Here is a 15,817-nt window from a genome sequence, read left to right as displayed (position 1 = left end):
CTGAGCTGTACCACAGATGTGGGCCACCTTAATTCCAGCAGCTACCTTTGAGATACACCCTTTGGTTTTCAGGATTCTGGAATCTCATCATGTCTGATGGAGAGGCAGTTCAAAGTCATTGGCAGTGGGTCAGCAGTATTGTCTGCAGATAAAGCATAGCTTCTCTTCTCTTAGTATCACAGATGTTAGGCAGCCTTCCCCTCTCAGAATAACCTCTAGCTTTTGAATCATTTGGCATGAATATATATGGAATCATTGGTGGAGTTTTTAGTCTGTTATGTTTTCCATTCAGATTAGTTAGAAATGTACCTTCTTGAGCTAAGGCCTAATACAGAAACTACTTTGCAAAAAAAATGGAGACTTGGGAAACTTAAAATGAAAATCATATAATGGAAGCCATTATTTAGTCTCTAATCCATGAGTTTTTATGCTGTGCGGGTATTTATATATTATACTTTCTACCAAAGTTCTTCACACAAACAGGCCTGAGTGGGTCTCTTACTTCTTACCAATTCTTACAAAAATTATGGTTAACATGTCATGCCAACTCCATGCTCTTCCTATTTTCCAACACATTTTCCTTTTACAATAGAAATGTTCATATTGGGTTAAATTAGAAAGTTATTTTAAATAATCACTTCTGAGGTATCAAAGTAAGGAAGATTTTATATTTTTTTATTTTATAAATGATGTGGTGGTTTTCTTTGATTACTTCTTGGATCCTACTGTTCAGAGAAAATCAGATATTCCTTTTTGTAAGAGAAGTTATGAATCTTCCCTGAAGAGTTTTAGAAAGATAAATACTTCTCCCTTGGCATGATGTCAGCAACTTCTGCCTCGAAGAAGGGAAATGGAGTAGAGAATTGCTCCAGGTCCTTTTCAGCCTTAGATTTCTCTGAATTTATCGCTTTCACAGAAGGGATCTCCCGCATCTTCCACATTTGTCCCAGAGTGTCGATCTCATTAGGCCTAGGGATGAGGGTTATATGTCAGGATGCATTCCTCAGGTGAAACCTAAAAGTCTCCACAGCCAAAGAGCTTGGTTTGTAAAGCACTGTCACAGTGTGATAGAAATCTCAGCCCTGAGTCCAGAGCTCTGACTCTAGGTCTGTTATTAACTTACCGTATAACCTTGGATAAGCAACATCACCTCTCCAGTACTCAACTACAAGTGAGTTTCTTCAATTATAACACAGGGGCTTTAGACCACATGTTAACATTCTGCAAATGGGAGCACAAAACCAACAAGGTTAAATATTTTGGTTAAGCATAAGCCTTCCAGATAGAGCATTCCCTCTGCCTAAGGAAAAATCCAACTCCCAATCTGTGTATTTTTGTAACAGTATCTTTAAAATGCAGAAGATGAAAATCTTTCCTGAAATTTGTAATAAGGAGTCATAAAATGTCAAGACTTTTTATGATTTGTGGCCAATCTTGGAGAAATATGTCTTGAAAAAATAAACATTTCATATTATATGGAGAAGAGAGAGGGATTGGTTCCTTTCATTCAGCAAAAAGCAGTAATTGCAGTAAGAGCCATAGCTTAAGAAGTATTTGTAGAGACCTGTCACCTTTAAAGCACTGCCCCTGTGCAGTCTGTGTTTGAGATGGAGGTTACCCCATGCCCTTGCTTTTGTTTATCCAAAAGGCAAGTGGGCTCCGGTTTCTTGTTGTCCAGAAATCACATCTTTGCTTTGGGGTCTTGAGACACACTCCCATTCATCTCTTCATTGCCCCTAAATTGAATGTTGTGAAGTCAATGCATGTTTCTCCTAGCTGTATTAATGCCTTTGGGGTGTGCAGTTTGTCAGCCTGACTGCATTAATCCAAAACAGTGTTTCAAATTGGCAAGTAAGGTGGGACCCTTTTGATCAAAGAGTTCTCCTTTTGTATGTGATGAAGCGTGGTTTGGGTGTGTTTTGGGGTGCACTCAGAGGAGTGAGGCTAGGGGTGTCCTTTTCAAAGGTATAGTGCCCCCCTCCCTGGTGTGCAACTCACAAACACTAGGAGGGCTGCGTACAATAGCTAACCGTGCAGGAACTGACTGCTCACTGGGGAGAAGTTGCCCTTCCAGGAGGTAAAACAACCTTTGGAAACATCATCATATAGAATTTTTCAGAAGGAAAGTGTTCAAAAGACAGATTCCCTTGGCTTTTGTGTGAAACTGAGTCAATGAATGGTGACTTTGCCCCACTCTTGTAGAAGAGACAAAAGACACACTTGCCTCAGACTTTGGCTACTTACTGTGTGTCTTTTTTTTCTTTTTTTAAATAAAAACATGGAAGACCACCAGGGAGTTTGGTGTAAAAGCCAGTTTTTTTGTTTGTTTGTTTGTTTGTTTTCTTTGCTTGCCATCCTGCAACATTAGCTGGGTTACAGGAAACTTCCAGAAGCCACAGGCAATCTTTAAAGACCATCTGCTGCATAGCCCTTCACTGAGCACACAATTACTGAGGGTTGCCACTGTTTGCCAGACATCATTCAAAACAAGGTTCTCATAGTGTATCTTTATTGCATTTTCATCTTTTTTGATTCCTAAAATTACAAAAAAGAATACATGCTTAGGGAAAAAGTGCATTAGTATAAAGTAATACTAATAAAGCCCAAGTCTGTCCACTCTTCTTACCACCCCCTCAACAACCCTACTCCTTCCTTTGAAAGTAATGACTTCTTATTTGATGTGTACCCATCCAACAAATTCATAAACATATCTAGGTGTACATATATATAGTTTCTCTATATTATAACACAGATTGCTTTGTTTAAACCATGTGAGAAAATACTATAATATTGTCTGCAACTTACATTTTTTTACCAGTATTTACTCAATAATCTCCCACATCGGTATATGTAGAAGTACGTCACTCTTTTTAATAGCTGCATAGTATTACATGGAATGTAACCATTCCCTTATTGGTAGACAGTGGGGTCTCTAATTTTTCACTATTGCAGATAAACCTTCAGAGGACAGTCTGATGACATATCTTTGCAGGTATCTGGCCATGTTTATTAATAATTAAACTATTGGTTTGAAGATATGTTTCCCCAACACATGTACATGCCTACACATCCCTATCGAAACTATGAGGTTAATTTATAGAAAGTTTCTTAAATCCTTGGTTCCCCTCTAATTACCTGCCCCTTCATACTTAATCTGTTCACATGTTTGCTTTAAGAACTAAGCATTTTTTTCTCATGCCTTCAGCCTCCTGCTTCAGGAGGGTACGCTGCCCAGAACTGGGAGTTGGCTGCCTGCTTTTCTTAACCTACATATATCAGTCCATTTTCACACTGCTATAAAGAATACCTGAGACTGGGTAATTTATAAAGAAAAGGGGTTTAATTGACTCACAGCTCCACATGGCTGAGGAGGCCTCAGGAAACTTACAATCATGGCAGAAGGCAAAGGGGAAGCAAGGCACGTCTTACATGGCAGCAGGTGAGAGAGAACACAGAGGAAACGGCCACTTTTAAACGATCAGATCTTGTGAGAACTCTCCCACTATCACAAGGACAACGTGGGGAAAACCCCCCCAGGATCCACTCACCTCCCACCAGATCCCTCCCTCAACATGTGGTGATTACAATTCAAGATAAGATGTGGGTGGGGACCACAGCCAAACCATATCACTACACTTGCATTCAACCCTCTCCTATTCCACTTGCTGCAGGCAGGAAGTTGAATTCAGCCAAATGTCATCAAAGAACCATAGAATCTGGGGGATAGCTTTTGTACAAACTGAAACTCTTCCTTCCAACGTGTCTGTGAGTGTATTAGTTTTCTGTGGCTGCTGTAACAAATTACCATAAACTTGGTAGTTTAAAACAAAGGAAATTTATTTTCTCACAATTTTGGAGGCCAAAAGTTCGAAATCAGTATCCCTGAGCCAAAACCAAGGCATCAGCAGGGCTGCATTCAGTTCAGAGGCTCAAGGGAGAAATTTGTTCCTTGCTGAGTCCAGGTTCTGGTGGCTGCCAGCATTCTTTGTCTTGTCACTGCACCCCTCCAAACTTCAAGGCCAGCATCTTCAAATTTCCCTCTTCCATCTTCAAATGGCCTCTCCGTGTGTCAAAACTCCCCTTACCTCCCTTTTATAAGGATACATGTGATTGCATTTAGCACTCCCCCTTCTCAAGATTCTTAATCACATCTGCAATGACCCTTTTTCCAAGTAAAGTAACATTTACAGGTTCTAGGGATTAGGACCTGACATCTTTGGGGGACATTATTCAACCTAGTTTGATGGAGTTGTTGACCTCATTTCCAATATATTTTACTGCTGGGGCACATTTGATATTTCCTTTGAACCATTTGGGAGAATGTATTTTTATTCATAAGGGAGGCAGAAATAGATGTTATTTTGCTCTGTACATTGAAAACTTAGCTAGAAAGGTGAAGTGCCAGAGTCAAGGTCAGACAGAAAATCTCTGGCTTACAAGCTTCTTAAATTGGAGACTGTGTGGCATGAATTGCATGCACAACTGTAATGAGTGAAATTACAAACATGCCTGTCTTCACTTTTCAATTTGGAAATATTTAGCTGTATGAAAGTTTATATGCCCTAGCTAGAAGGAAATTGAGAAGCTATCTATTATACCTTCTTTCCTGCAGATCAAACCAAACCCATGCCATATATTTTTTAAATCTTCCCAGATGTGCATACAGGTGTTCCACTCCTGTTCAAAATAAAGAATTGTGCTAGGCAATATTAAGGGCATAAGGCCAGGAGAAGTGCATACTGCTTAGGCATTTAGCAGCATTCAAATACAAGGATAAGGTTCGTGAGCGTACATTTAACTGACATTATGTCTCCTGCTTCAAACTCTTTAGTCCTCCCTGCAAAAAGCCTATTACAGTTTTGGACTTGGCCCTCCCCTTGCCATGTGAATGCTAATGTCTAATACCTCCATTTCCCAATTTCATAGCAGACCTGCATGCTCATAAATTAAACTGCATCACTCAGCATTATCATGTGCATTCTAGGGTTTAGTCCAAAATGGCCCAAACTGCTGCCTATTTCAGCAGAACTCCCTTTGGCCATTGCCTGTTAATATATTATAGAGACATTAGGACAGTGATTTGAGAGTGCAGACCAGGCAGGTAGAGAACATACTTCCCTGCAGAGAGTTCTGTGGGCAAATGGGAGTGGCTCAGGGGAATGATTGTGGGGAGATATTGGTTGCCTCATTTCAGACAGAGGATGGGGCCTACGTGGACTGCCCCACCTGAAACAGGGGGAATGCATCTGCCACAGACTGTCTTATAAAAAACTATTGAATGTGAATGGCTAAAGTTTAAAAGATAACAAATCAATTGAAAGAAGTAAAATAAATCCCAGACCATAGCTAAGTTTTGTCACTTTCTAAGCCAGTGATGGTGGTTTAAAAACATACCAAAATGTCCACCACAGAACCAGATTGTAAAGGAAACATAGTGGTGCTTGGCTTCTCAACATAACACTAAACACTGATACTTTTAAATCACAACCAAATCTGCACATGGTTTTTTAAAACTCAAGTAGTATAGAAGAGCATTCAATGAAAAGTTGCAGCTCTGTCCCTACTGCCCCCACCCCACCTACGTCCCAAAGGCAAGTTGCTTTAGCCTTTTGAGTCTTTATTTTGGAAGTTAAAAGCAACTTTAAATTGTATGCCACTGAGTCCCATTATGAAAAAATAAAGATTTAACTCATTTATATTCTCTGCACCCTACCCTTCCTCTTTCCTCTCACTTTTGATGATTCTATTACAATGTTTATTCTTTAATTGGATACATTTTTACTTGAATAATACATTTTTATCGCTTGAGTCACAAATGGCCAGTTTGCCTATCCAATATCTGTTTCCCCCTTCTTCCTTATTAAAACAAACCCAATTTTGTTGAGAGCAACAATGTGCCATCAAAAAAAACTATACTCCTCAGTTTTCCTTGTGATAGTTTGCCTTGTTACAGTGTTCTGGCCAGTGAGATGTAAGCAGAAATTGTTGGGTAGGAAAACTCCTTAAAAGGGGACTGACTCCGCAGGTAGGTTCCCTTTACCCTTCTCCTCTCTTTCTTCTTCTTACCTGGAGCACAGGTATGATGGCTGGAGCTGCAACAGCGGTCATGCGACCATGAGATAATCTTGAGGGTAGCTGGAAGTCATGTTCTAAGAATAACAGAGAAAAAAATCTAGAGGGATCCTGGCAAATTGGTGACATCAGAGCTGCTGCCCTAACCCTAAACTGCCTATCTTCCTCAACTTCATTTTATGGGAGACAAGTTTAGGCCCTGTTTTGTCTAAGGCATTATTTTCCCCCACATTTGTTATTCACAACAAATCTGTGCCTCTTATTCATCAACTTTAATCAGTATCTAGACTCTCCACGAGGTGAGAGGAAACTATTGGTGCTTTTGCTCTCCTTCCCATCATTCTCCAACTACTGCTTCTGGTAGCTGTATTTTTTTTTTTTTTTTGAGATGGAGTCTCACTCTGTCGCCCAGGCTGGAGTGCAGTGGCGTGATCTCAGCTCACTGCAAACTCTGCCTCCCAGGTTCAAGCGATTCTCTTGCCTCAGCCTCCTGAGTAGCTGGGATTACAGGCGTGTGCCACCACACCCAGCTAATTTTTGTATTTTTAGTAGAGATGAGGTCTCACCATTTTGTTCAGGCTAGTCTCGAACTCCTGACCTCATGATCCATCCACCTCGGCCTCCCAAAGTGCTGGGATTACAGGTGTGAGCCACCACGCCCGGCCGCGAGCTGTATTCTTACATTGCCAGTGATGATAACATTACCTTTCTATTCTGTGATTACAAGCCTTCTGTGTCTTTTCACTAGATTGACTCTAAAAGTTGAACACCATTAAATAGGATTTAGATTATTATGACCACATATGTGTTCACTCCTGGGTCAAGTGTCCCTGGATCACTCAAAGAGAAATTCCTAATATGGGAGTCAAATTAACTTTTTTCTCATATTCCATCAAGGAGTTAAAATTATGTCCCATTTTAATTTACATTATTTTTGGACCATGTTATTTAAATAGCTTTTTGTCTTACTTGGATTTTTTGTTGTTTTTGTTGAGAGAGAGGTACTTTCACTATATCCCCAGTTTACCAAACCTCTCCAGCATTCACCTTTTTTCTTAGAGCTCCACATTTTCACACTCTGCCCTCAGCTCTTACTCCTCAGCCTATACAACTATCATTCTAGGTTCACCTTTCTCCAGGGTTAAATTACCTCTACTTAGGTTGTTTTTCTTCCTTGTTTTGCTGGAACACATCCTCAAAGAACTTCTTAGAGTGACTGAGAGGTAAACTTTGGGTCCTTTCATATTTTAAAGTGTATTTATTCTATTCCTGTACTTAATTGATGGTCTAGATTTAAAGTTGTTTTCTCTCAGTATGCTGGTATTGTTCATTGTATTTTTGCATGCAGTGTTGCAAATAAGAGGTCAGATGCATGCCAGTCTTATTTGCATTCTTTTGTGAATTTTTTCCTATTCCCTAGAAATCTCAGAGGTCTTTTCCTTATTGTTAGTGTTCTTTTATTTCAGGCCCAATGTGTTATCAATTAGGTTGATGTTGGTTGCAGCTGTCACACCAACTAAAATTGACTTAATGATAAAAAGGGTATTTATTGGCTTACATAATTGAAATGCCCTAGATGGGATGAGATGGGATTGATGTTAGGAATATAGTTCTATCAGATCTCTGGTACTATTTATCTGTGATTCTCTTGGTATAGGCAACTGGGTAAATCTCAAGACAATCCTGATAGAACAGAAAACAAGGAATCAAGGCAGAGGTTGACAAGCAATGCAATGGCATTGAAGCCTGGCATCAGAGAAGGCTTAACAAGGAGACCTTTAATTTTAAATGTTTAATTGTGATAAAATACACATAATATAAAATTTACCATCTTCACCATTTTTAAGTGTGTAATAAATGCATTGATATTGTTGTGCAAGCAATCTTCAGAACTTACCTCGCAAAACTAAAAGTCTATACCTATTAAACAATAAGTGTTCCTTCCCCCTCTCCTCCCACCCCCGGCACCGCCATTCTACTTTATCTTATTAACTGTTGTAGGTACCTCATATAAGTGGAATTATTCAATAGTTGTTCTTTTGTGACTGGCTTATTTTTACTTAGCATGATGTCCTTAAGATTCATCTATATGGTAGCATATGTCAGAATTGCCTTCCTTGTAAGGCTGAATAATATTTTATTATATACATGCAACGTATATTTTGTTTTTCCATTCATTTTGTTGATCCATTCTTCTGTTAATGGACACTTGGTTTCCTTCTACCTTCTGGCTACTGTGAATAATGCTGCTGTGAATATGGGTGTGCAAATATCTGTTTGTATCACTGTTTTTAATTCTTTTGAGTATATACTTAGAAGTGGAATTCCTGGATCATATGGCAATTCTATTTTAATCTTTTAAGGAACCTCCATACTGTTTTCTATAGCAGCTGCAGCATTTTACATTCCCACCAACAATGCACGGGGGTTCCCATTTCTCCACATTCTTGCAACACTTGGTATTTTCTATTTTTCAGTTAACAGTCATTCTAACAGGACGTGGTTTCTCATTGTGGTTTTGAATTTATTTCCCTAGTTATTAGGGATGTTGAGAATCTTTTCATGTGCTTGTTGGCCATTCATATGTTTTCTTTAAAGAAATGTCTACTCAAGTCCTTTGCCCACTTTTTAATTGGGTTGTTTGTTTTTGTTGTTGAGTGAAGAAGACCTTTTATGGACAGCCTTATATGGGCTGAGTGTTGGGGGGCAAAATTTAATAGACAGAAATGGATGGAAAGGACATTCTAGGCAGAGGGCCCAGCAGGATCAAAGGCATGTAGGTGTCAGAGTGCAGGGTACATTCAGGTTTTTTAAGTCACCAGGCTGTGTCAGACCATAAATTACAGGAGGGAAGCAGCCAGCACTAATGCAGGAAAAGCAGGGCTTCCTCACCCTGTGAAGAGGGGGAGTCAGGACACCACAATGAAGGAAGCCCCACTGTGGAGCCATCAAGAATGTGGAGACCATTCTACCAGATGCAGGGCTGCCCTCATCAGTGTCCCCATGGTGCCCATGGGACACTGGATGCAGTCCAGAGGGGTCTGTTAAGAGGTTCTGGAGGCAGCTTACCCTGAGGTTAAGTTCTCAGGTCACAGTGCCAACCAAAAATAATGTTCATTCAAAAGTGTTTCTGAAAAGTTCCCAGGGCAGCGCCACAGTGGGGCTCAACATATCATCCTTTCCTAGACCCCATACACCAAGGCCTCCTCAGGCACAGGTGCAGTCTCTCTTCAACTGCAACCCACATGAAGTTGCTTCCTTGATTTTAGAGACCACATTATGCAGAAGATACTTATCTTTGCACACTAGGATCACATTTGGCCCATGAAAGTGTACACACCATTAGAGAAAGGCAAGACCTGAGGCCTCTTGAGGTGTATCTCTTTGGATGCTTTGGGCCACACGCCACTGAACACCTGATCAGCAGGCGCTTTAGCAATAAAGATATTTTAGCAGTTTATATAATAATAAGTCTGGAGAAAAGTAATACTGCACAAGGTTAATATAGTTCTCTAGGCCTTCCCTTTGTAGTCATAGGAGGGCTGTAGCAGCCCCAAGCATCATATCCCTACACCACAGTGTCCAGGGGAGGGAGGGAAAGAAGAGACAGAAAAGGGGCTTTCTCATCAGTGCTCTTTCATCATCTGGGAGAATATTTCCTGATCTCCAGGTACTTTCTTTTGCATCTCATTGGCCAGAACTAGATCACATGCCCATGCCTAACCAATCACTAGCAAAGAGCTTGAGACTTCCATGGTAGGTGTGGTGCTATGGTTCTTATGCCCCTTATCCCCTGAAGCAAAATAAAATTGGTGTTTGTTAGCCAGAAGAAAAGGGAATTGCTGTGCTGCAAGAAGGACCAGCAGATTCTCCTGGGCTATATCACACTTGCTCTGGAACATCTGCTCATGGAAGACAGCGTAAATCATTTCATGTCAGCCTACATTTTATTTTATATGTAAATTATTATTTTATTTATTGAGTCCAGCACATACAGGTGAATTCTCATGAGTTGGATGTCTGTGGGCTGAAGCTTCACTGCCTTAATTTTGGGGTTGATACCTTCATATGTCTTCCTTGGGCTTTATCCCAACCTCTGAGAATGGAGTGTTCTTTAGTTCCTCTGGCCTAACTATATTCTAGCTCTGCCTGTTGACCTTGAGGCCCAGGGATATGACTGGTCCCCTGGGGCCAGGCCCTTGCTTTCCTATCCTCTGGACAGCCTCTCTGTTCCAACTATAGAAAATGCTGTGCTTGTGGCATGCACACTCATAGATCAACATGTATCACAATGGCCTAGAAAAAGAGCCATCAGCTAAGATGTAGCATAGCAGATCGATACGTTAGTTCTTTGGAAATCACAGAAGCAAATTAAGCTTTTGCTGATTTTTAAATTCATACACAGTAAGGAAAATCAACAAGTCCTCATTTTGTGGGAGGGAGCCTGGTATGGGGTTAGCTGGAGGTTTGTGTATAATTTGCTGGCAAATGTGTCAAGCTTCTTGACACTTGTTAACCTATGCATAGGCTTTGGTGGGAACATGGACAGGACATGTTCTGCCAGTTGTAGTTGTGGATTCTGAAGCAATAACTGCAGGAAGAAACAAGACAGTTTGTCAGCTTAAGAAACATAGAGACTACAGTTGTTACTTATGAACTTCCTACCATTCTGGCCTAATTTCTAGCCAACACAATAGCGATTATGTATACAATTAAATATATGTTGGATGAACTCAGTTAAAAATTTTAATTAATCACAGCCTCAAATCTGACTCAGGCCTGCTCTGACTTCATAGATCCCTGCCTAGATTTGCAGTTATCTGCTTATCACCATGGCAGTCTGCTCATAGCTCAGTAAAGATGAGAAGCTGGGCTGCTTGGCTTATAATTTCTAGGAGGAAATTATATTACACGAAATTGGAGAGAATGGCTCTGGACTTGGTTATGTTGTACCCAGTGAAAGTATCAGGTGAACAGCTCTCCTTGGGCATCATGTCTCTTGTCTGCACCTCCCCACTGTGATTCATAGAGTCTCCACTGGCCTGTTCAGCCTTCATGGAGAGCCTGGCCAAGTATCCACCCTTCCCAGGTATTTCAGGATCCTGTTGTCATCCTATTACCTTGAGGAACTTGGTAGTAATGGCAGCTTGTTTTCTTTTTGAGTGAATGAATGAACAAACAAGCTAAAACAAAGTGGCCTTTTTTATTAGGATTTTTAGATTACATTTTAGGGCTGGTCCTAAGAGGATGTGAGAACTTAGGGACAAGGCTGAGTAGCATAGGGGAGACAACTGTCACCCTATATTCCTCAGCAATTTTTCTTTCTCCTTTACCAGAATCTTCATTTCTTAAAAACAGAAAGCAGCCTGGCTGATGTCCTGAGTTTTCCCCCGATCAGGCTGCTTTTGCCCACTCAGGCACAGGGCAGACACTGGGACACTAGCCCCTTCTGTGTGACCTCCTTCTGTTGACTGGAATCCACCACCCATACTGATGGTCATGGTACCATTTCTACTAGCATGTTCCTAGGACCCTTATGCATGCACAGTTTCAGAAAACCTGTCCTGCTGGTGCATGGGACTACAGAGTCCCACCATGCACTGTCCCACCTCACTGGGAAGGGGTTCTTCTGATTCTGTTTCCATGTGAAGACAGCTGGACTGTGGCTATGTAGACAGTCACTTTTATCTGAGTTTCTTTCTGATGGAAATAAATTGTATTATGTATGGAAGGAGTGTGGTCAGGGCCTCATGACCTCTAGTATCTCCTCAGCATCTTTCTCTTCTCAATTGTCTGTCCCTCTGTGGTATTTCCTGGTTCACTAGGGGAAGTCCAGAATTGACTCTGCTGTCTGTAAAGAACCATAAAGGGTCTGAAATTTTACCCTACTTGCAAGCTAACAAGTTAACCTGCCACAGTTTCATGGATGCTGGCAGAAGACATGAGACTTCTCCCTCAGAGACAAAAGACTTTATTACTCATGGCAACAGCAGTAGCCAGATGTCAGCATTTTCTTGTGCCATTTTCTGAGCTACAATTCCCACAGGAGGATGTGAAGATGGCCACATGATACCCATACTTGCAGTGGATTGTGTTATGGGAGAAGATCCCTGGGCTTCAGGAACCCAGATATTTTATCAGGGACAATAAACATGCCTGTCTTTTGCTCCAAAGAGGGACATCATCTTCATTATACTGGACAGTAACTCTTCCTGCCTTTGTCCCAGCAGGAGACAATATCAGTCTTCCAAGGCTGCTGTTAGCTATTCAAATATCCGTGAAAGAAAGTCCAGAACAATCAGCAGCCAATGCCTTACTTGAAAGACATGCAGAAACATAAGCAACCCATGGAGAACTGCCTCCCAACGTTGTCTTTGTCTTGACCTCATCCATACATTCAATTTGATTATTCCACACATGTTTTACACCTACTCTGAGCAAGACCCTATGCTTGGAGTGTGGGATACAAAAATAAAACACATTCTTTGCCCTCAAGAAGCTCACTCTCCAGTAAAATAGATAGGTGATGAATAGAGAGTAAGGTAGGATGGGATGAGATGTAAGAGAGAAAGTTCTAAGGGGATGTGGAAGGCAGAGGAGAAGACCCAACTCAGCTTGGAAGGAATAGGCATTGACAGCTTTGTAGAGAAGGCAAAAGTCTAAATGATGTAGCCATTAGCCTGGCATAAATAGGTGAGAGTGAGTGAGCACTCAGGACAGGATGAAAGGCAGTTTGACAGAGCAGCCATAGGGAGGGGATTGGAGGGTAAGTAGCAAGGCTTGGGAGAAAAGGTCATGACCAGATTAGGGGCTCTGGATGACACCCTGAAGAATTTCAACATTATCCAGAGTGAAACTGGTGGGGAAGGGATTAAGCAGGGAATCAGCATGTTGATGTGTGTGTTGACAGATCCCTTGGGCAGCTACGCAGAGGATGGATCAGTGGCGAGTCTGGAAAAAAGACAGGCTAGGAGTGCATTCAGATCCAACTGAGAAATAATGAGTCCCAATCTAAGGCAGGGACTATGGAGTTTGAGAGAGGGATGAGCAATAAAGATATTACAGAGGTGGGACTGACAGACTCTCAAGTCAAGGGAGGGAGACGAGCCACATGGCTGCCAGTTTTGTGATTTGGGCACTAGAAGGGCCATGATGCTGTCCCCTGATGTCATTATGAACAATTGCTCCTGCATTTTCCTGCTACACAGGGAAGCCCCCAGGGTAGCAGATGGCATAGGATGCTTTCCCAACACTAAATGTGGCATGTTGCCCACTGTTAGACTGGAGTGGGGGCCTTGGCATGGACCCCAGGTTGGGTATGGGCAGAGGCAGGGAGAGAATAGAGGAATCAAATATTACCACTAAGGTGGGAATCAGGAATCAGGGTCCTTGGATGGGGCTCAGCCAAGGCAGCAGATACAATTTATGGGGTTAAAATAAAATTTAAGTTTGGAAGGGAACTGACACCCCAGATTAGGATGCAGAAATTCTGAAGAGGTAAAGCAAACTGGGCAAAGGAGAAGTACCAGATTTTGAAGGCAGTAATGGGGATGGGAGGGTGGACAAACCTGGGGCTCTGCTGTTTTGACTTGGGGAATATTTCTTCCACAGCTACCTGCTTCAGCCTAGATCCTGCCATGAAGTGGGCTGCTGCTCCATGGCTCCCACTCTGATCTGCTTTTCACTCTTGCCTTGTCTCCCAATTAATAAGGTAAATATCTCTTTTAGTCACCTTCCGCTCTGCATTAGACCCAGTGGGATCCCTGCCCTCAGGGATTAACAGTGTGCTATGCAAGGAAAGAGTGGAGGCTACAAAATATAGACTAAAAATATTTGTCTGTATATAGACAAATATACTATGTCACCTTTACAAGGTTAGAGGAGGGAGCTCTGAATTCCAGGTGGGCCTTGCAGGAAGCTCCACAGGAGAGTTGGCATGGAAGAGAACATTCTAGCACTAGGAAATGGCATAAACAGAGGCCCAAGAAGCAGGAACATGCAGAAGACACATTAGAGAATGGTAGGTGATCCCAGCTTGGCGATGATATGGAGTACTTGTAAGGAATAGAGAAGGTGGGTGGGAGACAAGTAGGAGAGGTAGAGTGAGGCCAAAATCTCCATTTTCCATATGGTTCACTAAGGCTGAGACTGACCAATTAAGTCATATAGTAAGCACAAGGCTATTTGCCAGATATTTCTGGCTTTCCACCTTCAGCACATAGAGACCAGTTGTACTTTCTAGCTCACTATAGTTGTGTGGGATCTATAGAGGTGACTTGTGGCAATTTGGGGCCAAGCGTAAAGTTGCTGGTGAGGGACTTTCCAGAGCCTTCTTTTTCTCTACTATTGCTACTAACTGCATTCCATGTAGTGGCTGGTCTATCATCTTGAGTCATGGATTGAGGGACAAAGATGACACAGAGCAGAGCCCTCAACTGGTATGGAATGGGTATGAATTATGAACATGAAATAAACCTTTATTGTTTTAAGCCACTAAGATTAAGGGTTGTTTGTTAGTGCAGCTTACCTGGCCTCTCCTGACTCATACACTTAATCAAGGTAACTCGGTTAGAAAGTACTTGTTGGCTTTGATTCCATGTCTGTCTTGTCATCAAGCCAGTGTCAGGCAGACGTCTGTGTACCTTTAGGGGCCCATAAGCAGGGTCAAGTCTAGAGCTGTAGATTTGGACATCACCTACACAAATGTAGTAGGACATGGAAAGAAAGTAATAGAGATTTAGTCTGTGGGCTTTGGGAGTGAGGCTTCTTGCCCTCATGTTCTTTCTGTCCCACAGGTTTGTAGTCAATTCCACATGGCCTATTGATAAGTAGGACATCATTGCTGCCTGCAGGGTCTGGTGGTTCAGAGATGCTGGCTTGAGTTTGTTGACAGCTGCACACTCATAACATTGCTAAAAACTTCATAAACTCTGATGCCTGGAAATAGCCCAAGTGATTTGAGGTTTTGCTCACTTGTAAATGTTTGAGTATTGTGTCCACAAATTGCAAATTGAGTAACTCAATTTCGAGGCACAGCTGTTATTTGGAAAAGACGCATCTAGGAACGCAAGCTCCTTGCAAAATAATTGTGCTTCATTTTTGTCAAGTATCAGAAAATCATTAAACTGCCAAGCCATATGGCAAATGCCCACTAGAAGCAGAGTGCGACAACGAGCCATAATGCATCTGTTTTGGGGAGAAGTAGATAGGACAGCGTCTGGTTTTTGTGATCTACAGAAAAGATTCGCTGCTGCACATTTCAGCCATCCAGAGTCCTGAGTAAGGATTTTTCCTCCCATGAAAAATTCATATAACAAATTTAGTTATGGTAGTTTTTTTTTTCCTTAGGTGTATTTTTTTTCCTTTCAAACAATGTCCATTTGAGTTTCTGCATATAAAATAGACTTAACTGGGACAATAGAAACTTCTAAAAGTTTACATACTTTTCCATTTTTGTATACTAACCCAATAAACATTCATTAAATATTGGCATAGCAGTTAGAATTAGGTTTAGCTGTGTATAATAGAAAAATGGAAAATAATGGTGGCTTTGAAGATCGTTTCTACCCCAGGTAAAAGAAACTTGGAGGTAGGCAGCCCAGGGCTGGTATGACAGCTTCAGGGTCATCAAGTCCTGGTTTTCTCTTGACCTATTCTTTGTCCAACCTGGAGTAGGTCCTTGTCCTCAGGGTCTAATACAGCTGCCATGCTCCAGCTATCACATTCCAGGTAGCAAGAGTAGAGA

The 15,817-nt window shown here is 41.6% G+C and overlaps 1 protein-coding gene across 11 annotated transcripts in view; it reads left to right on the top strand.

Moving 5' to 3' along the window:
• Positions 1-15,817, top strand: part of NMNAT3 (nicotinamide nucleotide adenylyltransferase 3) — a 120,621-nt gene that overhangs the window by 27,073 nt on the left and 77,731 nt on the right. For 2 of the 11 annotated variants that reach the window (XM_055110539.2, XM_055110537.2), the window contains exon 2: positions 13,684-13,783. The exons of the other annotated variants lie outside the window; for them this stretch is intronic. The gene's annotated coding sequence lies outside the window, so the exon portion shown is untranslated. The remainder of the gene's footprint in view (positions 1-13,683; positions 13,784-15,817) is intronic. 11 annotated transcript variants of the gene reach the window in all.

This window comes from Pan paniscus, chromosome 2 (assembly GCF_029289425.2).
Source record: "Pan paniscus chromosome 2, NHGRI_mPanPan1-v2.0_pri, whole genome shotgun sequence".
In the NCBI taxonomy this organism is placed as follows: domain Eukaryota; kingdom Metazoa; phylum Chordata; class Mammalia; order Primates; family Hominidae; genus Pan; species Pan paniscus.
The sequence above is the reverse complement of the archived record's forward strand: the minus strand, read 5'-3'. Positions and strand labels throughout refer to the sequence as shown.